Here is a 22629-nt window from a genome sequence, read left to right as displayed (position 1 = left end):
AATTTAATGAACGGCGTTGCTAAATTTACATCCAAACAAGGGAAAAGTCATTCTTGCCATTCCAAAAATAGCACTTATTCCGTAAATATCTTCACTATCAGCAAAGAAATATATTATTAAGTATTTTGAAATTTCCCTCAAAATAGATAAAAGAGACATATTTTTCTTCAGAAATCTTTATGTTTTTGTGCCATTTTCCTGTATCTAGTTACGCTTCTGTGTAAACAACTTTCCTGTTTTTTCTAAATATAGTCGCTAAAAATTTATTTTTATTTTTTATTTACAATTTCGTTTTAATCAAATGGGAGTTGCTGAAATAGTTTTAAATTTCGTAACGGGGATCGCAATTTCCGTTGTTTGCGAAGACGAGTCGTAAAAACTACAGTTCCTTTCGTTACAAGACGCATTTCTTTAACAATAAGGAAAGTCTGGAACAAAAAGAAAACGTCTGGTAAAAATAATGCCAATTCATTCAAGCGTTGATGAGTTTGAAAAATTTTACTGTTAGCGTGTAAATATTATTATTTTTTTGTCTGGTTATAACATCTGAACGCGCGTGATCCATGGGTGCTAAATTGCGAAAATTCCATACATACAAAGTATTTCGGAGTGATTTTAGGACGATTTCTTAAAAAAAAAAAAATTGAGTATCAGTTTTTCGATCCCTTTCCTTGATAATCATTATGTAAACTGCTGTTAAGTGACTGCGCGATGCTAGCAGGATAATCAAGGAACGATATTTATTACGCTATCAGTTATGTTACCTATGTTGAAAGACTGAAGTGCGTCTCGTTTTGTTTCTGAAACCAAATTTTTTATTTCTTTTTATATAATATTTGATTGAAAAATACAATTTTTTTAAAAATTTCATACCCTACTGATTTCCAAATTATAGGGAAGAAGGCATGGTGTAAGGGGAAGAAATCATGGTAAAAATGTCAATCAGGTATTAAAGGGAAGTTATCACTCGTGTAAAGGGAAGAAATCACGGTAAGCAGGTCAAAAGAGGTATTAAAGGGAATAAAAATCACTCGTGTATATCGTACCTGAACAATATTAATTATTTAATCACAGTAAGTTTTATATTGAAGCAAATGCATTAAAAAAATGCAAATAAATCATAAAATAGTTAGAAATAGACGATTATGTCGTCTATATTTCCTATGAAGGGTGTCCTGTGTAAGTCCTGATTTGGCATTTATTTCATCAACCGTTCCTCGTACAGGTATGATTCCAATTTAAAAATGCTCAAAACATCGTTCAATCACCCTGTATCAGTTTTGAGAGTGAAAATAAAGCGTGCAACAAAACAAGAAATATAAATTTTTACACGGTCCCTCATGTTCTCTAACTCTCCGATTGGAAAGTTGTTGCCCTGTCTCTCCTGAGATCAACAAAAAAATAATCCCATGTTTTTAACAACAATATTCGATGAGGTGTTTCAATGCAAAAAACGGAGAAAATTTGAGAAACAACGAAGGAAAAAGAGGAATTACCCCTTAGTTTATGCCGTTCTTTCCCATTTTTTTTTTCGTATTTGAATTCAAATACCTCAGCGAATATTGCCGTTAAAAACGGGGGGTTTCCTTTCTTCTGAACTCAGGAAAGACATAGGCAACAACTTTCCAATTGGAAGTTAGCGGACAGGGAGATAGAGTGATACAGGGTGATTTTTGAGCACTTTTCCAGCATTTTTTTTAAATGTAACTATACCTCTACGACGAACGGATAATGAGATAAAAGCCGAATTAGGACTTACGGGACACCCTGTATCGAAAAGAACTAAACTAAATCATATATTGCATGTAAATTTTCAAGTAGGACTGTAGATCCAAACCTTGCACATTAATTAAAATCTAAGGTGAAGTAGGCTAGTGAGGCTCCTGCAGGATAGAATTGTAATTTATTCACTATCCTGCAGGAGCCTCACTAGCCTACTTCATCTTAGATTTCAATTTATTCAAATTTTCAAATTAGATGATCATAAATAGAGACCTACTACAACTACAATATCTAATCAATCTTTCGAATTGAAAATTTATTACTTATGCACCTCGTGCACATTCCCGTTTGCGAAATTTGTAATGAATCGGTACATGCCAGAGAATGTGTGTTCTGAATGTATGTGTGGTCCTAACGTATTTATGTTGCCAGAATCATGCCTGTTTTGTGTTATAGTGGTGCTGCCATCTGTGTTCCATATTCAGATATATAGATATTCAGATAACATATAGGTACTCAATTTTTTCCCCTCGAACACTAGGGATATTTGTATACAATTTGGCACGAGAATTCAAGATTTTAATTGTTGGTTACTTTTTTCTTGAATTTTAACTTCAACAAAATGCAGCTTTTTCAAAAATCGTCAAAATTTACCCATATTCTGTGCCATAAAAATGTTTTAAATAATTTTAATAAAAACTCGTTGAGAGTAAAAGTATGTAACATCATAGTGTGTGGTTGAGAGACACACAAAGTTTCAATGAGACATTTGAATGAGTGGTGTTCGAAAAAAATGTTCCTTAGGGGCTGTTTAAGTAGTACGTAAGCAAATTTTTAGCCATTGTTGACCTTTCCCCCCCCCCACTTGTCAGCAAGTCAGCAAAACTCTGACCCCCTCCCACCCCCTTCGTCAGCAAAATTTCGTCATCAGCTCTTCCCCTCTGAATCCTAACGCATATTGGTGGGATCAGAGATGTACACGGGGGGCATAGAGAGGGACTCGTGCCCCCCGACGATCAAAAATTTATTTTTGTTAAATTAAAATTTCGGAAGAAAATATCTTTATGTTATTATAATCAGTTTCTATTAATTTCAATGTTATTTGAAGGCTATGAACTCAAAATTTATCTTCAAATCGTCGTGGGTCGCAATAAATTCATTGCGACCCACGCTGTAAACCATATAATGATAAACCTCATAAAAGCCCTTTGGCCGTGGACCAAATATGACACTAGGGGTTATCTGGTGCGGCCTGCCCTCCTCAAACCTAATGTTGTAAAAATGAACTTAGCGGCACATTTACAGATCGCTTAAGTGTCCCGTGGTACAATTCCAGAGCATTTAAGCGGCCCGTGGTACATTTTCAGATCACTTAAATGACCGGGGACACAGTTCCAGAACACTTAAGCGATCCATGACACATTTAGAGATCCCTTGAGAGACATGTGACGTAGTTTTAGAGCACTTAAGTGGCCCCCAGTGCTGTTAACATATATAACGCCTGCCAGCAGTTTATATTAAAATATTTCTAGTACAGTTAGAAATTTAGCAAAAACATGAACGAAGTATCACGTTTACTAACTCACCAGTGTTTCTCAAAGTGAGCGTCGCGATGAGCTATCCATATTGATATGTATGTGTGCCTATTCAATGTCATGAAGTGGTTCTGTTCGGGGAGCCGCGGATAAAAAGTGATTAAGGCAAGGGATCCCCGGGGGGGGGGTGGTTGCAAATGTTTGAGAACGACTGGAATTCACTATTGTACGTTTATAAATATTGTGAGGATAGAAACGGGTTAAAAGTATCTCAATTACTTTATATGGAAATTTTTGTTCCGAGAAAAGTTTCCCATAATGCACCATGAAAATGAGTGGAGCATGGCCTTCATTGTTGATAATTGCTCATTTTGTTCGAACAACCCAAGTTTCACTTGCGAGTGTTATTATTCCGAATGCAACGATTTGGCGATTCTATTGACGAACGACTCATACTTTCTGAATTGTTCAGCGGTGGTCAAAAAATCGAATAGAATGCTCGGTTTCACTTTATAGAGATTTCAAAATAATAAAAAATATTCCAATCCTCGTATAGAATCAGTAACGTCCGTACACATCCAAATCTCAAAACTCTTCACCTGCGTGACACAAAACAGTTATCACACTATAATACTCACATCTCAAAGAGATAACATTCACAGCGGGACGTGTGTCCAGCCTTTTTCCTGAATTGAACCCTAAAAATTACCCTGTAAAAGGAAAAAGAAAAACAATAATAACGATAATTATATACTGTCATGAGCACATGAACTGTCTCCGCTAAATAACTACTAGCCACTTTCAACGTTAAAAACCATAAAAAGGAGGATACCCGGGGTCAGCTGTACGTTCTAATAACTCTCAGAGCACGCGCAGCAGAGGAAAAAAAAAAAAAAGAGCTCAAATAAAAATAATACTAATAAAAGCGAGTGAATCCAGCCTGGACGCTAAAAACCCATGGCACTGAAACATTTATTAGATCTGGCGCTCGGTGACAAAAGAGCGTTTCACTCTCAACGACTCTCTCGCTCTCCAGAAGATCACCAAGATGCGCTACTTTGCTAATCAGGTACAGAGAGAGCTCGACTCTCTCTCTCTCTCTCTCTCTCGCTCTCTCAAGAGAGCCTGTCGCAGTAAAACAGCTCTAAAGAGAAATATATATATAAAAAAATCTAGTGTGTACGTATATATAAACGAACACTAGAGAGAGCAAGAGCACTATCTCACACACGCGTCCAATGTCGTGAGAGAGAGAGAGAGACGAGACAACGTATCCACAGAGTGGATAGTACGTCGCAAGTTGAGGGCGATATATCGCCTCGGTCGCTTGGGTGCAATAATCGGGGCTATCATTCGATTATCACTGGAGTGGCGTGATCCCATGTCCACGTGCGACTAGTCGTCGTCCACCACCACCACCACCATCAAAAGCCCTCCTGGTGTTTATGTCATCCGCCCTCACCATGGTTGGAGTTTTCTCGCTAGTCGTAAATATCACGGAATCCCATGCTCTCTCTCTCTCTCTCTCTCTCTGGTCTTATATATTCTCTGAACTCTCCATGAATGTCTCTGGTTGTCGAGATGCTGGAGATGTTGCCGTGTTTCTGTTGAGCATCTCTCGTGGACTTTTCTTTTTAGTTTTTTTTTTTCCTTGGTGTACTTTATATCTTTGCGCTAGTCCCGGTGACGGGCGAGATAGGAACTGGCATGTCACACGGCGAAATATTTCGCAAGTCTTCTTGTTTGTTGTCGTTGTTCCAGGCGATTACGATGGCGAAACTGTAACTGTGTGTAAAGTTATTTTTCTTTCAGTGTAATAAAAGTCAGCATTGTATTACTCTCACTGACTGAACCAACCACTAGAAATAGATGAAATTTAAAAAAGAAATTGAATTTAATTCTATTTTTTTTGTACCTATGGATTCTGATTCAGAGACAGATACGGAGAAACCTAATTTCATTTTTCTTCTATTTTATAGCTTGCTGATGGTACTTCATTCATTCAGCTTGCTGATGGTACACGGATCATGATCGTGGCTGAGAGAAATCCTATCGTGATCAATGAATCGCATCAGATCTCATGATATTATATGTTGAAGAGGAAAAAGGTATGTGTCGTGCTTGTTGGTACTACTGTACTTGTATCGTTTACTAAGCACTGCTATTTGTTTGATTAGATTTGTGTATGATATGTATCTGAATACATTATTGAATATTGAAGGACCGGACGTACCCTGTTTCGAATCTCGGAGAGATGTCGAAGTATTCCCAAAGGATGGGCGCATCCGGAAACTTTATTCAAAAAAATTACATTAATTTAAATTATTCGGTAGTGTAAGTTTTGCCATGATTTTATATACTAAATTGATTCAAATATCTCGTGATGTTTCAGACAGACGCAGCCCAATTGGTGGTCACGATTCAAACAGGGGCTGCAAACAAATATTTTGTTTCTGCCATGAGGGAAGGGCGGGGGTCTTTCTTTCTTTGAAACCGAGCAGAACAAAAATGAGTCGTACTAAGTGGGGAAACGTTATAAGTGGGATAGACTGTATACCTTTTGGGCAGGGCAGGAGGGGGGGGGGTGGGCAGCGGGGGAAAATTTTCTTTTCTTTCTTTCTTTCAAACCGAGCACGACTCGGATCTATCGCCACCTATGGGCAATTTACAATCTAGTGAGTTGTGCCGGAAGTGTAAGAGGTGTGTACCTAACGGTCTGTGAGTGCGTATTTAGTATCGTACCCCTGATTTTTCAGTGCTGCATCTATGTCTCAGAAGTGAAGTGTATTGATTGAATATTTTTTACCGTTTTTAGGCCTGTTGCTCTCTGCGGCGAGACTTTATAATGGGGAGATGGGCTCGCATATTCGTCCCTCCAAGTTGGGAACCACCGAAAACCAACTTCAGCCGATCACCACTGTGGCGCCGGTTGGGTTCGAATCCGGGACTTCGTGATACGAGACCGTCACTATGACGACTCGGCTACCGCAGAGGAGGGGGGCGTCTGGTACCCGGGTGCTTGACCGCGAAAAACCCTGTGTTTACTCTTTTTCAATGCAAAATTACGATGATGGGGATTGCGAAATGAATATGGCCTGAGCGACAGAGTAAGTTTTCGTTTCTAGTTTTTCGTCTCTGGGTCCCAGCATTCCAAACTCTTCAATATGGCCCTGTTTTGTAATTCCATTTTCCAAATTATATCAAAGGAGTGCACGGATATAAAAAAATTATTAATTAATTATTTTAATTAATCAAAACATTAATTGAAATCTTTCCATTGGGGAAAAAATTGAAATGATGGGTCAGTGTGTAATGCGTGCGCCATAGAGACAAAAAATAAGGAAATAAAATCTAATCATAATTTATAGATGCATATGTTACTGCCAAAGCCCGTAGTTTGTCACTTCGTAAACTGGCCAACTCAGTTGACCTGGCCAATGTCGAAAATTCGGACTTTCGCCGGGCTTCGGCTGGCCCTTATATATCAATCCCTATGATTCTGGTTCATCACTGCGTTGGCGTATTTTTTGTGTGGTAATTCTGGCCGTTTATAATTAGCCATAGTTAACCATAATAATTGTGGTTAGCTATGGCAAACCTAACGATCAAAAGAATCTGAATATCGATATCTTAGTGAAGCATATATAGTAGGGGTTCTTAACCTATGGGCCGTGACCCAAACGTGGGTCGCCGGGGCTCCCGAGATGGATCTATATCTAAATCCACTAACAACCAGGGACCCTGAGCTATGGGGTCCCGACTCAGATGTGATTCAAGGTTCTTCTGAGAAGTGTCGCACAAATCCACTTACACAGCCAGGGATTCTTTAGATATGGATCACGACCCAAACTTCATTCGTGGATTCTGAGTTGGGTCATAAAAATCCACCAAGCCACGGACTCGAGCTATGGGTCACAACCCAGACTTGATTGGCAGGCAGTGCCGTCTTAACGCATGGGCACACCCGGGGGCCTCAGGAGTAGAGGGACCTCACAAAAATGAGATCCCGTTGAAATTTTCTAGAATTTGAAGGTAGGGCCTCAGAAAAACCACTTGGCCCGGGGGCCCATGATGTCCTTAAGACGGCCCTGTTGGCAGGAGCTTCCGAGATGGGTCATAAAATCCACTAACAGCCAGTGAATCTTGAGATTATGGATCACGACCCAACAAGGCCCTGTTAGACCATCATGGGTCCCGGGCCAAGTGGTTTTACAGATGCCCTACCATGTAAATTCTAGAAAATTTCAACCGGATCATTTTTGTGAGGCCCCGGGCCGTGCCCGGGTGGGCGAATGCATTAAGACGGCACTGCGACCCAAACTTGATTCTCGGGGGCTTCCAAGATGAGTCGTTATAAACTTCACTTGCAATCCTGTTATAAATGCACTAATTGCGTCACTGTTTTCAATAATTTCGATAAACAAAGTCACACGTGGGTCGCGAAGCTGATCTTGTTGCTGATTTAGGGTCGCGGCTGAAAAAGGTTAATAAACCCTGATATATAGGGGCCAGTGAAAGCATGAATTTCGGACATTATCCAGGTCAACTGGGCTGGTCAGTTCACGAAGTGGCCGATTTCGGGCTTTGGCTGTAACACATATAAAAAAGTGTAATAAATACTTTTGGTGTGACATGTGATATTAGATTTGAACAGTAAATTAGTAGCGTAAAATTAAAAAAATTAAAAATCACTCATTCAAGGCATCGCAAAAGCAAAAATATTTAATACAAAAAGCATATTCCTCTAATTTCCTTTGAACATCATCCTTAAAATTTCTATAAAATAATTATAATATTTTACAAATGTCCCTACCACAGGAACCTTCAACCAACTTTTGATGTTTTTCCTTCGCCCCCAAATTCTTTTTCGCCTTTTCTAAGGCCGGGATTACACTTTAAAAGTTTGATAAAAGTTATTTTATAGAACTTGGAAAAATGCAACGAATGCGCCTGTTAGTTACATTTGCTCGAATGTAACCAATACGCGTATCGATTGAATTTTTTAAGTTTTATGAACGAACGTTTACAAAACTTTTATAGTGTAATCTCGGCCTTAGGTCGGTATTACACTATAAAAGTTTGATAAAATGAAATATTTTTAGAAATATTTTTATAAAACTTAAAAAATTCAACCAATGAAGCTCATACGTTAATACTAGCAAATGCAACCGATAATCTTATTTGTTGAATTTTTCAAGTTTTATAAAGGGACTTTTAGAAAACTTTTATAGTGTAATACCGGCTTTAGGCTGGTATAACACTATAAAACTTTCATAAAATTCCATTAACTGAACAATTAATTGAAAACTTTCATAAAATTCCATTAATTGAACAATTAATTGAAAACTTTCATAAAATTCCATTAATTGAACAATTAATTGAAAACTTTCATAAAATTCTATTAATCGGAATAGAATGTAACCGATAACCTTATTGGTTAAGTTATTCAATAGGGGATATGTTAATAGGGCATATATTCATGCATAGGGGATATACATCGTATAATTCAATTGCATTGTATAGGCCTATCCAGGAATTTTTGGGGGAGTGGGGCTGAGTCCCCTTACAAAGTTTATTGGGGGAAGATAGGGAGAGGGGGCTCAAGTATTCCGAGTCCTTATGCTCCGGTGTCTTTAACAACATGGTGTAGGTAAGATGAACTTCTACCGATACTGTGCATACAGCGGTGAATTTAACGGCAGGCGCATCGGGCCCCGACTTTGTGAAGGCCCTGAAAAACCCCCAACTTCACTTTTCTCTTATTAAAGGGGGCCCAATATTTTCTTCTGTGCCTGGGGCCTGAACCGATCTTAATCCGTCTCTGTGTACATACATAATCTGCATTGCGAATGTAAAGTAAAAATCATTTAGAAATCAAAAGAGTGTGGCAAGCTGAACATTTTCATTAAAAATAAGAGCACAGCTGAAAAATATTTTGCAGGAACGGAGAGAATGGTCTGTCATAAAATTCGTAGGAAAGCACGCGTATCGAAAACAGTCTTGATTATGGCACGGCTTGGAAAAAGTTTTCGCCACCTATGATCTAAGTGAATTTCCAAACATGACGAAACCGTGGAGTGATGAGACAGATCCAAGTTGGCAAACGGAAACATGATGTATACGTGGGAAAATTGAACTTTTGAACAAACTAGAACGCTCAACACCAGTGCGAATATTGTGTGGGGGAGAACATGGCCCCAGTGGCAAAGTTCTGGCGTTCATTCATTCATGTGGGGGAGAACATGGAATCGGATTTCCGATTCCTAAAATATACCGTTTACGATATTCACAAACGGGGAAAAAAATATTTTTTCAGGGTTTTTTTTTTTTCGGATCCGAGCAATTGTTTGGAGAATATGGATTTTTTCCATGTAACAAATTAACAAATTAACTATATGTAAATTTTGAAATTATGGTTTTAATTAAACTATCTGTTACTATACGCATATACAGTCGATCCCGCTTATAACGATCCCAATTATAACGTTCCCCGCCTATTATCATGGTATCAACTCCAACTAATTCTCGTTAAGATTCCCCGTTTAAATCGTTTTCCCGCTTACAACATTTTTTCGTGACGGTTTTTTGGAAAACGTTATAAGCGGGATCGACTGTATATATATATATTGCTTTATTAATTTTTTTTCCAAAATGAAATATGAATCAATGTGCTCATAGAGGTATATTGCTACTTTAAATATGAAAAATTTTCGAAATAAACAAAAGTGGATCCACATAATCCGGAAGATTCCGTAATCCGGAATTATCTAGGTCCCGAAGAGTCCGAATTTAAGAGGTCCTACACTGTATTTTGACTGACTCAATTATTAAAAAAATTGAGCGAATATCGATGTACATTGATGAAAACAAAAAATCAATTAACTCAATTGGAATCAAAACTGAATCTTTCCATAATGAATAGTTACTGTTTTTACTGCGCATAAATCTATATACGCCGATTGAAGGAAACAAGCAGAAGAGGATGAATGCTCCAGAGACAGGCATGCTAGCGCCATCTGTCGGAAATCGATGCACAACCAGTTTCGTCAGTACTAACTACATGAGAGATGATTGAAAAGGATAAAAATGATAAAACTCATAATCATCATTATGAGCTGCAATTTAATGAAGATAATGTGCCAACTACCCAACATGGTGATGAATGAAGGTGAGTGACTAATTATCTTATTTCTCTTTCTTCACGCATGTTGTTCATTCATGTTTATTTTGGTGTTATCATGTCACGTGGGTTATCGAAAAATTACATACATCGAGGTCATTATAAAATATTTACATGAAGTTTATTATACGCTGATCATTCATCACGGCTTCTCTTACATTAGTTGTTTTTTTACGATCAAGAAATAAATAAAAAAAATTAACTAATTTACTATATATATATATATATTGTAAAATTTACATATATGTATGTGTGTGAATATTAAATTACGCCCATCTAAATATTTAAAGAGAAAAGATCATTCTTTTACCAGATGTTTTACAGCATTGTTTGTGGTATATTAATAACTATTGTATATTTTAATTAATTGTTTGGAATAAATTTTGTAAATAAGTTAACTCTGCAGCTCAACCCGAATTGAATTTTTTTTTTTCAAATACGGATGCAAATATGTGCTGTTGACATATTTTGAATATAAACAATGAAATCAACTAGAAATCAACTCCAATTGCCGTATTTTCAACGTCGCAATTTAATTGGAGTTTATTTTTAATTATTAACAAAATGACCAACTAACAGTAAAATGTAGTTTTTCTTTATTTTACTGTTATGTGTTAAACTGATGAAATCCTGCTTAGAATCCTACTGAATAGCTTTTAACTTGAATTTCATTTCCAATTCCTTCAATTTGATGCGATTTTATAAATCTGTGAACACGTAGAATTTTAGCAGGTTTAATAAAATGACACTGAGAACGAATCAACTTTTCCTAGATTTAAGAAAAAAAGTATTCAATTTGTATAGCCGTATTTCGCACTGGAATGACACTAAAAGATGTATTTTCCGAAGTACCAAAAAAATTTTGAAAAGAAATTGGTGTATAATGGGTTTTTCGATCACTTACTTGCAATGTATCTTCAGGTTTTCACTGGATCATAGAGAGTTAAAATGAATCTCAAATAACAGATATGAAAAAAAATAATAATTTTACATTCATTTTCAATTCAATGACTAATACATTGAATGAGAATTTTTTTCTGTTTCCTGAAAAAGAAAATCATGAAACTTAAATTTTGAACTTCGGAAAAAAAATTGCTTTTGTAACAACGTATTAAGTGAAAATATTTCGGATAACACAATGATTTTTCTAAACGATGAGTATAATATAAATGATTTTTCAGCCATGTACAAGTAAAGAAAAAAATTGATTTTTAAATTTAAATGATTTTTTCCTTCAGATAAAAATGCTTGGAGTAATAACACTTATTCTTCATATGTTTTGATTAAAATTCAAGAAATATACACAGAAAATAACCAATATCCGTAAAAAATAGATAAAATATTTAATTACAGTATTTTATGCAGATACAAATCCAAAGAAAAACCTCCCTACTGTATGATCTGATATTTTCAGAAAATCCAAACGTTTTCAATTAAAATATTAATATATTGTTAAAAATCTACTAAAAATAAATGCGTTGAGATTATCATAAATGATTGATGATATAAATAGAAAATTTTAGTGCACAAAATCTCAACAAGTTTTGCACACCATGATTGGTGTGGGGCTAATTTCTTCCAGCTAAATGTTCGTAAATGCCACGTCGTCAGCTATACAAGAAAATTGTAATCGACTGAATTTGAATACGCCATTGATGCAGTCTCAATCAGTCGTGTTTTCTGTAACCAGAGACCTTGGTGTTTTCTTTGACTCCAAGCAAGCATATGATCTCACCAATAAATAAAACAGCTTAAAAAAACTGCTAGGATTTGTTGTGAGGAGCAGCAACAACTTCAAATCAATTGCAACAATTGCCACACTTTTTCAGGACTTATGTGCTCCGGAAAATGGAGTATTGCACTATTATATGGAGTCCTCACAAAACAATCTAGTCTCACTGATTCTAGAAAGAATCCAGAACAGATTTCTACGTTACATGTTTTACAGGCAATTCCTCGTCCACATTAATGAAGTAAGTACAACTGAATGCGATGTTGTTTTTTCCATTTGCTACCATTGGAATGCCGAAGAAGTTACCTTTGCTTTTTGTATAAAATTGTCAATAATATAATTGATGACTGCTACCTTCTTCAACTTGTTGATTTTTCTGTGCCAATTGGAAATAGGCCTGTTTGGCGGACTTTTCGCCTCCTTAAACCTCGAATAAATATTTTACGACGATCCCCTATTTTTGAGATGTGCAACATATATAGTCAGTGCGATGTTTTCAATTCAACTATAAGAGAATTTCTTAAAAGTTCTATGTGAGTATTGATTCCTCATGCTATTATGCTTTTCCGTATGTATTTCTCAGTATCGTATTTTTAATCATTATTCCACTCGTTTTTGTTTTTTTGTGCTTTGTTGTATTCACCTTTTGTATTTGTGTTTTGTATTTCTCTTCTCTTGTCCATCTCTGTAATTGGGTAATCGGTAATCCTTGCCTGTTGAGATGTGAATAAATGAATAAATACGTTTTGATCTATATATACCTAGAAAGATATATAGATCAAAACTTGTTTGTAAGATTTATAATATTTAATTATTATTATTATTATGAGATATAAAAATAAGTATTTATTAAAAATGTTCATGAAATGACTTTCGTAAATACTTAATGAGATCAGAATTTTATCAAAGTAATTAATACTTTAAAAATTGTATTTAATGTCGAATGTGCATGTAATTTGATTTATAATCACAAACATGTGGTATGAAATACCTAGATATGTGCAGAATTTCGTTAATTAATTTAAGTACGTTTATATAAAGACGAAACGGTTAGAAGTGGCTGTTGTTTAACTTTGTGTGTGTGAGGAATCTCTAATCATATTAATTTAATGCTACTATTTTAATTGTAATATGTTCACATGAAACAACATGGAAAAAATAAATAATAATGACTGATCACCATAGATAGATAAAATAGTATTTAATGTCAAACCATGCAATTAATTGATTATTTGGATTTTCAGCATCACTTTTTTTAATCGACGCATTTTAATATTTTTCTTAGAATAATTAATATCATTACTTTGAGATTCATGAGTTCAATAACCACAAAATTCATTTTATTTAGGATACAGTGGATCCCGCTTATAATGTTCCCGCTAAGTACGACTTATTTTCGTGGTCCCAATCGAGATTTCTCGTTTAGAGTTTGTTTGTTTTTTTTTCGCTTTCAACGTTTTTTCACGATGATTTTTGTGAAAACGTTATTAGCAGGATTAATTTTATTTTTCATGAAAAATATCAACGTTTTTAGAAACTTATTGGGTTTTAGAGGAATGTTTCGGATGTTTAAAATGCAAAACATTAGTTATAGCAAAGTTATCAGGAAAAGAAGGAGTTGTGCCTCTTGTGCATAAGCGAGAGATGCAAATCTCCTATACAATTCAAAGCAGGAGTTTTCAACGCATGGCCCGAGGGCTACATTTGGCCCTCGGAACTTTTTGTCTTTGTTCGAAAATCATTTTCAGAAAATTATTGAAAACATTGAAAAATGATTAATTCTAGAATTAATGACAGATATAATTTCGGAATTGATGAGAGAAATAATCCTAAAATAAATGAAAGAAATAATCCTAAAATAAATGAAAGAAATAATCCTAAAATAAATGAAAGAAATAATCCTAAAATAAATGAAAGAAATAATCCTAAAATAAATGAAAGAAATAATCCTAAAATAAATGAAAGAAATAATCCTAAAATAAATGAAAGAAATAATCCTAAAATAAATGAAAGAAATAATTCCAGAATTGAGGAAAGTCCAGAATTACTGAAAAAAGTAATTTTAGAAACAAATAATCTGAAATTAGTAAAAAAAAAACTTATAAATCAGTAACAGAAACAAAATTTCGTAATTTGGAATAGAAATTATTTCACAATCAATAAAAGAATAATTTCATAATTATTGAAAGAAATGATTTTTTACAAGATAAATTGAGAAGGAAAATAATTTTTTCAGAATTACCACATACGTAGATAATATTTATATCAAAGAACCATTTAAACTGATTTCCGAACAAAATCTCAGAATTACTTAATCAGTTTAAAATCATTTCGGAACTAATCGAAATTGATAATTAATATAAGAAATAACTTCAGAATTCACAAGTCTTTAATTATTTTTGTCCTTGTTTAACTCGGGGCCCCATTGGCACTTTCAATTAAGATGTCACTAAATTTCATGATTTGGTGACCCGCAGGCTTCGTGAGAAGTTTCAATTTGGCCCGCCGTGTCTGAAAGATTGAAGACGCCTGTTTTAAAGTATACGCCAATCTCCTACGCATTTTAAGGGATACGAAAATCTCTTACGCATTTCAAGATGCTATGTCCCTACATTAGGCATCTTCAACCCGTCACTCGCGAGCAACACGGTTTTCCCTGAACCACCCAGAGTGCTCGATGCTCGTGTCTGATTTCGTGCTCTCGAGCACTTGATCAACAATTCCAATTAAACAACTTATACACATTGCATTCAAGGATTGAAATCATCCTAATTTCATGCGTTCATATGTAAAACTTGCTGCAAGGGTGCTCTTCTTTTGCTGATGAGTACAGGCAGTGCTTGCGACTAGAAAAAGGTTGAAGCAACCTCTGCCCTATATTATAGATCAAGGGTTCATACACACGAATCCTTCGGAAACACTGGGTATCTATGTACTATTACTGTTCTCCATAAAATTGGTATATTATTCGGAAACAAAATTTCATGCCACAAACATGCATCGATGTTTATATATCTGTCGTTTTTTGTTTTAAAATTTTGACACCCAGTGAGTCCCTTGACAGCCATCTGGTGTCCATGAACAACATTTTGAAAATTACTATTTTAGAGAAAATTACTATTACATTGCTCCTATTTCATTAGATGGATATGTCTTTTTCCTACATTAGTATCTCTCAACATTTCTGTAAACAAGAACCAGTAAAACGCCTGAAACGATTTGACAGCTCAATTGTGCTCCGTATTACGGGACATTCCTGTAATTTTCGTTGACAATAAGTACGGTGGAATGGCCTAGATGTCGCGGAATCGTCGAAAATCGTTTTATTCGGAATACAATTTCGTTGTTCTGATTTTTTTATACATTTGTCCCGTTTTTTCAACGATACTTATTTGAATTTGTAATACTTGCTAAAGTCGTGAATACTCTCTCTCTCACACACACATACACGTTTTCATAATATAAATTTCTTACGATAATTATGGCAAAAATTATAGATCATATTCATCTCACATATTCGCCACTTTTAACGTTTTGTCCTTGATCCTTTTGGAATTTTAATTACTATTGGTGATTGTGCCTACTTCTGAGAATGTTTTTGATGACGATTGGCGATGTCCCGTATTTTGCCGATTATTATTTAATAATGATTACATTTGACTGAATTTTATTTTTCTCAATGAAATATGGTCATCAGATCATTTGAATATTTTTTTTTTCATTAAATACATTTTTTACTGCGATTTGTAGCAGCCCTATATTTCCACTCCCTTCGGCAATTTTAGCAGTAATTAGCAAATTGCATTTGAAACATTAAATTGAAATTTTTGGCAAAATTTATTGATTAGGATCGCAATTTCCTGCATTCTCCTCGATGATGTGTGGTGAACTATGAAGTCTGAAGGCGTAATCTTGTTTGAACCCATATAATTGTTACTAATATCAATTAAAACGGGTGAATAATTTAATCAAGTCTGCCTGCGGACCACCACCTATGTTATCGTCGCGGACCATAAGTTGAGAAACGCTGTCATACATAATATCAATTAAAAGTTTTCGTTTATTGTTTCAAGTAATTTAAAAGATAAGGAAGAGGAAAAGTATTTATGGGTGGCCTTTATATTTAGGCGGAGGAAAAAAATCGTAAATGAATAAACTAGAAATTCAGAGAGCGTCGGCCAACATCTGCCACGTACCTGGCCTAGCAAAAAATCTAACCTACCACACAGCGAAAAACAACGACGCGCAGATGGCACAGGACCGACGTTACATGCTGTGAAACTCCATGCCATGATGTATTTTCTTCCTGTCAAAATACACGAGAAAGAGAACCTAAAGTGAAATGAAATTCCCGTGTGCAGAGACATCATTCACACACTGCCAAAACAAAACAAAAAGGCATATCCCAACCAAATACAGTATATTGAATCACTGGAGTGAAACAAAATACATTTACGAAATCCGACTGTATTTTTCTTAGGCACTTTTACTGCAACAATAAAGAGAAAATTAGTTGTTTCTCAACACAGGAAATTGGATTAGAAAATGTTTTCCGTATCAGCTTCTCGAGCCTTATTTTTTGTCTTATTTCAATTAGCGCACTTAGACACGCCTGGCAGAATGTTTGGAGTAGCAGTTTCTCGGGTTTTAAGGCCCCTGCGGTGATGTTTGAGGCCCTGTAGAAGCCTGAGAAAATTCATTTTAAAATACGTATTTTTCTCCTTGTCTATTTATTTTTTCCTCTCTTTTTTTGAGAAAACTCGATTCTATTATACTTGGCTATCGAGTGTCGAGTTTTGACATTAGTATTTTGATTCGGAAATATGTCTGTCGAGTCTGCACTTTACAGTGAAACCTCGATGTAACGATGTTCTGCTGGCCAAGAAAATTTATCGCTGTAGAGAGATTGTCATTATATCGAGAAGCAGGAGTTTAATATTTGACTATGGGCATGTAAGCAAGCCTTGCAAAAAATATCGTTGTAGAAGGACTTATCGTATATATATATATCGAGTATCGTTGTAGTGATGTTTTACTGTATGTAGTTTTGCTATGTCTTATGGAAAAATGAATTAGATTTATAGCGCGAATGAATGATCAAAAGACAAGTTTCAATGCAAAAAATAAAAATACTTTTAGCACAATTATCAGTGAAAGAAGAGGTGCAATTTTTGCGCATTTCAAGAAATACAAAAATCTCCTACGCATTTTAAGGGGGATACGCAAATATACTTCATATTTTAAGGCAGGGCGAGACAAATCCCAGCGGCTGGGCCGATATGGTGACTAAAAATTTGATATTAGCACTTAAACTTTTCTTCGTTTAGTTAATAATTTGCAAGCACAAAATGTATGTAATTTATAGCAGCATATAGGCCAACATAAAAGAGGGTCACTATGCCCTGAAAAGGTCAAAAGAAGCTTTAGTTTGGACCTTTTTTCTTCGGGTAAAAGTTTTTTGGAGTCTAAAAATTGTTTCTGGCATCTAGATTTTTTTGCGATTTGTTCAACCCTGTGTTAAGGGATAAACAAATGTACACTTTCTACCAATAAGACGAAGGCCAGGGACCTCCTCCCTTCCACCTTAAAGAAGGTGATTAAGGTGAAAGACACGAGGACCTCTTTGCAGAATAATATTCAGCAATTAATATTGCAAAAATAATACGTTAACTGTTTTCTCACCGAAGCTCACGGACTCTCTAAAACCTCCCCAAAAGAGAGTTCATGTACCCCTAGTTAAGAGACACTGTTCTAAAGCGAATAAGGGTGTGGAGGTCGGGCCCAGTGGTTCTCAAAATGAGCATCACGGCTCCAAAAATCGTCACAAACCCTTTTCAGGGGTGTCAGGGCGGGTTTGCGATATTGACGTGTGTGCTGCTTCAGTGCTTTGAAGTGATTCTTTGTTAGACTATGATGGGGAGTCCAGATAAACGTTGACTAAGGCAAGGGAGTCACGACTGGCAAAAAGTTTGAGAATCTTTGCCTTGGACTGAAATATTCAGGGCACCAATGAATAATTTTTAAAGATCCCATTTATAATGAATACTCTGATTGATATGAAAGTATAAGAATTTCCAAGTAGAGCCCCTTCAGCATTATCCATTGAGGAGACGTTTGTGGATGCATGCTTCAGCATTGACAGACGCACCATGCTCTCCCTACATCCTGCCGCAGGCCCCTAGGCTTAGGTCTTTGACGGGCCCCTACATGGTGAATTTCTTAAGTGATAAATCAAAAATGACAAGGATCATCCTGAGCCCCCGGACTGGAGCCCTGTCAACCCCAACCTTGTGTGGGAGGGGGGGGGGGCGTGAAGTGCATCCACAAGAATTATACAAATTTCAAAAAATCCATAAGCCTTTTTAGGAGTCCATAAGCCTTTTTAGGCATTTTTAGGAGCGCTTTATATATAGATTCAAGGCATTTCTACAATGTGTGTATATGCAAGTTTCCCACGCATTTGATAGAAATATAGAGCTTCGTGTTCGAAAGGTTGAGAACCAACCACTCACTGGTTTAGAGCATTTAGAAGCAGTTTTCGATCAAATAAGTCATCATAAACTAGAAAAAGGATTATCCTTATACATGGTATCACAAAAGAAAAACACAATCAAGAGACCACCAGCAATTCAGCAGCATCCAAGTAAAACCAACTTCGTGTGTACAAACCACACACATGATCATAATATCATAAAAAAAAAAACAGGGCTCAGAAAGAGAGTCTTGTACGTCAGAAACGAGCTTGAAATTCGAACAGGTCGTTGAAGGAACCAAGGAGTCCAATCGACTAGATCGTAAACGACTCTCTAAGCAGTAGGTCCATGTCTCTTTAAAGTTGTATCAATACCACCAATTATAGTTCGTTTATTGATTAATTATCTCAGTCTTACGAGTCATTTGTATACTGAATATACTTCGTCCGTTAGAAAAGGGGGGCAGCCGACATTGACTGCTGTGAACGGTTTTGTTTTCTTTTTTTTAGAAAAGCCTATACGTACCCTGCTCATTAAAGCATGCTTTATTTGTTTCTTCAGAACCGACAGTTGGTTAACCACCATTTTCAGGACCCCACCTTGTTATCCTCCCGTCTTGTCTCTCGCCTCCTTTGCAATCTTACCTGAAGCCCTAGAAACAATCTTGGAAGTTTTCTTCAAAGGAACAGGTGAAAAACGTTGGCCCTAGGGGCCCCCCCTTCCCATATCTGATCTTCTTGACCCCCTCCCCCTTCTCTCTCATAGCATCTTAAAATACTACAGGTAGCCCCCCCCCTTTTTTTGTGGTTTTCCTTAAGGCGGTGGCATCTCCTTGTGGGGCCCTTTGCTCTTTGAAGAATGACTGAAGATACCTCAAAGTACAAACTCTAGCGTGATTTTTTTTTAAACATTTTTTTTTTCTTTCTTTTTTTTATCCGTTCACAAAAATTCTCTCATTCATGAGAAGTCAGCGAAGAAAATGTACAGGGAAAAGAAATGAATTTTGTGAATGAAGATCATTTGGATACGATTTTTCCAAAGAGAAAAAACGTCATTTTTTAAGGTTTCTAATTAATTCATGATCAAGGAGCGGAAATTTTCTTCCCCACAAAAGAATTTCGTTGTTTTGATCGATTTTTTTAAAAATTAAAAATTATAATAAAATTGAATTTTTTTTTTCAAATTTTTATAAAATTTATCTATAGATATGACCGATAACTTCAGCTAATTTTTTTTTCCTATTTTTTTATCAGTACATGAGCATGACAAAATATCAGTGAAATGGACAAATTAAATAATATATAATAAAGAATCCCATAGATAAAAGGCATTTTTTCAATGTATTTACACCGCGGTGCAATTGGAAAATATAGGTATAGGCCCAGTGCTGTCTTAACGCATGCGCCAACCCAAGCACTGCCCGGGGGCCTCAGGAGAAGACGGATCCTCACAAAAATGAGATCTGGTTGAAATTTTCTAGAATTTACGAGGTAAGGCCTCAGGATAACGAATTGGCCCTGGGGGCCCATGATGCTCTTAAGACGGCAATGCATAGGCCTAATTTCAAATATTATTGGCCATGCTTCCCCCTACCCCCTCTCTCAAGATGGAGATGACTAAAACGAGGCCCGAGAATCAAAATCATACATTTTCAATTTTTTTTTTACCATTACAGAAGAAAATCAATAGTGGGGGAGAGGCTGTTACTGAAACTCGTGGCATAGAACCCGCCAAGTATCCTGAACAAGGCTAGCTTAAAAGTACTAGGGGCCTCTATTCGAAATGCCCCTACCTGGAGGTACCTTCAGTTTACATTGGTGGCCTACTTAATCTCTAAATAATTAAAAAAAATCATAATAACAAATATCATTATCATGAGACCCTCCTTGCTCTCAAGGCTCCTTTACTGTCGCCGGATAGGCCCATGTGTTAAGACGGCCCTGAACTTGGGCATATTTGATCCATAAAGGCATCCTTGATTTTTTTACGGTTTACTGAATTCCACGTCATATAGCGATTTAGAATATTTTCTAATTTCTACTTCAAAATAGTCATATTATCCAAAAAAAAAACATCTTGCTTTACCTTCATCAGTGTTGTCTTAACCCATCGGCCCACCCGGGTACGGCCCGACTGGGAGCCTCACAAAAATGATTAACAGTTGAAATTTTCGAGAATTTGCCAGATAGGGCCTCAGAAAAATCACTTGACCTGTTGGCCTCCATGATGCTCTAAAGACGGCCCGGACCTGCAGCTCATCTGATTCAGCTCCAGACATTTTACGTTTTATTTAGTTACAAGATCAAACTTTAAAATATTTTGCCCAACACCCGGCGGCGATCTAGTTGGGAATCAGGATAATAAAATTTTGCATGTTTATGTAATTGTATAATAATTTATTTTTATATTTCCGAACATTTGATCGAAATTTATCTTACATATACAGGGTGTCCTGTAAGTGCTAATTCAGCGTTTATCTCCATTATCTCTTCAACCGTCCGTCGTAGAGGTATAGTTTCAATTTAAAAAATACGCAAAAGACGTTCAACAATTACCCTGTACCAGTTTTGGGAGTGAAAATACAGTGTGTAACTAAATAAAAAAAATTTAAATTTTTATACGATTCCTCCTCTCCCCCCCCCCCCCCGTCCTTTAACTTCCAATTAAAAAAGTTGTTGACCTGTTTCTCCTGATGCCAACAAAAAAATTTCAAGAGTCAAGAGTGCAATATTGGCTGAGATATTCGAATTCAAAACTCGGATCAAAGTTGAGAAAGGGCAGCATAAATTAAGGAAAGGGGCATTGTGTGTCCGTTAGTTTTTGCTGTTCGTTCTTAACTTTCCTCCGATTTTTAAATTCAAATATCTTGCACTTGAAAACATGGAGATTTTGCTGGCCTCAAGAGATACTTGAGGCCTTAATCTGGAATTAAAATGGCCTACCAAACACAATTTCATGATACAGTTATTATTTCATTTTTTTCATGATGTGGTAAAAGTGGTTGAAGAGTAAAAGCATAGGTCTTCAACCTCTTCCCAGTCGCGAGCACTGTCTGTACCCGTCATCAAAAAGTAAAGCACCCTTACGGCAAATTTAACATACGAATGCATGGAATAAGGATGATTTCAATCCTTGAATGCAATTTTTACAAGGTGTTCAATTGGAATGATTGATCAAGTGCTCACGAACAAAATGGGACACCCGCATCGAGCACTCTGAGTACTTCAGGGGAGCACCGTGGTGCTCGCGAGCAACGGGTTGAAGATGTCTGGTCTAATGGCTTATCTTACCAAAATCTTATGGCTCTCTGGAATTATACTGTGGCACACTGTTTGGGAATTGGTATCTAGAATTATATCTATTAAAACGTGTGTCTAATTAGAATGTGTCTGTTTTAATTGGAACGTTGATCAAGTGCTCGCGAGCACGTAATCAAATACGAGCATCGATCACTCTGGGTACTTCAGGGAGCACCGTGCTGCTCGCGAGCAACGGGTTCAAGATGCCCGAGTTAAAGTGAGCACATTGGGGAAAGTGATTTTAGTGTTGCACGAAAAAACCAGCATCGCCACGTAATCTTTAAAATTCTAATTTCACTAAAGGATATTATTTATTATTAATTTTCCGAATAAAATATATTCTAGGATAAGAAGAAATAAAATAATATCCTAATTATTTTTTAAATCATATTTCGTGCTTATATTACAGAAGAAAAAAAAGTGATTTTTTTTTCTAAGGAGAAAAGAGTTGATGTATTCAAATGGTCGAGAATTATCACCGAGTGCGATATTTTATGTGGCATGTGTTAAATGTGATTAGATTTACACATTCTTCGTATCTTTTCTAAGTAAAAGAAAAAAAAACGACAACCCGTGTCTATATATAAATATAAGAAAGTATTTTTTAGCACCCCACCCAAACGTGTGCACGTGAATCTAAGCACGTCACACCCAAAGCACGTGACGAGAAACTCATTATAATTTCATT

General features: G+C 36.1%; 1 long non-coding RNA gene across 1 annotated transcript in view; it reads left to right on the top strand.

Moving 5' to 3' along the window:
- Positions 1 to 10319: 10319 nt before the first annotated feature.
- Positions 10320 to 22629, top strand: part of LOC149081721 (uncharacterized) — a 124904-nt gene continuing 112594 nt past the window's right edge. Inside the window, exon 1 of the long non-coding RNA XR_016193329.1 lies at positions 10320 to 10425. This is a non-coding gene — a long non-coding RNA (uncharacterized LOC149081721). The remainder of the gene's footprint in view (positions 10426 to 22629) is intronic.

The sequence above is a fragment of the Pholcus phalangioides genome, unplaced genomic scaffold (assembly GCF_987345545.1).
Source record: "Pholcus phalangioides strain wild (caught in Gottingen) unplaced genomic scaffold, Ppha-v1.0 ptg000009l_1, whole genome shotgun sequence".
Lineage (NCBI taxonomy): Eukaryota > Metazoa > Arthropoda > Arachnida > Araneae > Pholcidae > Pholcus > Pholcus phalangioides.
The sequence above is the reverse complement of the archived record's forward strand: the minus strand, read 5'-3'. Positions and strand labels throughout refer to the sequence as shown.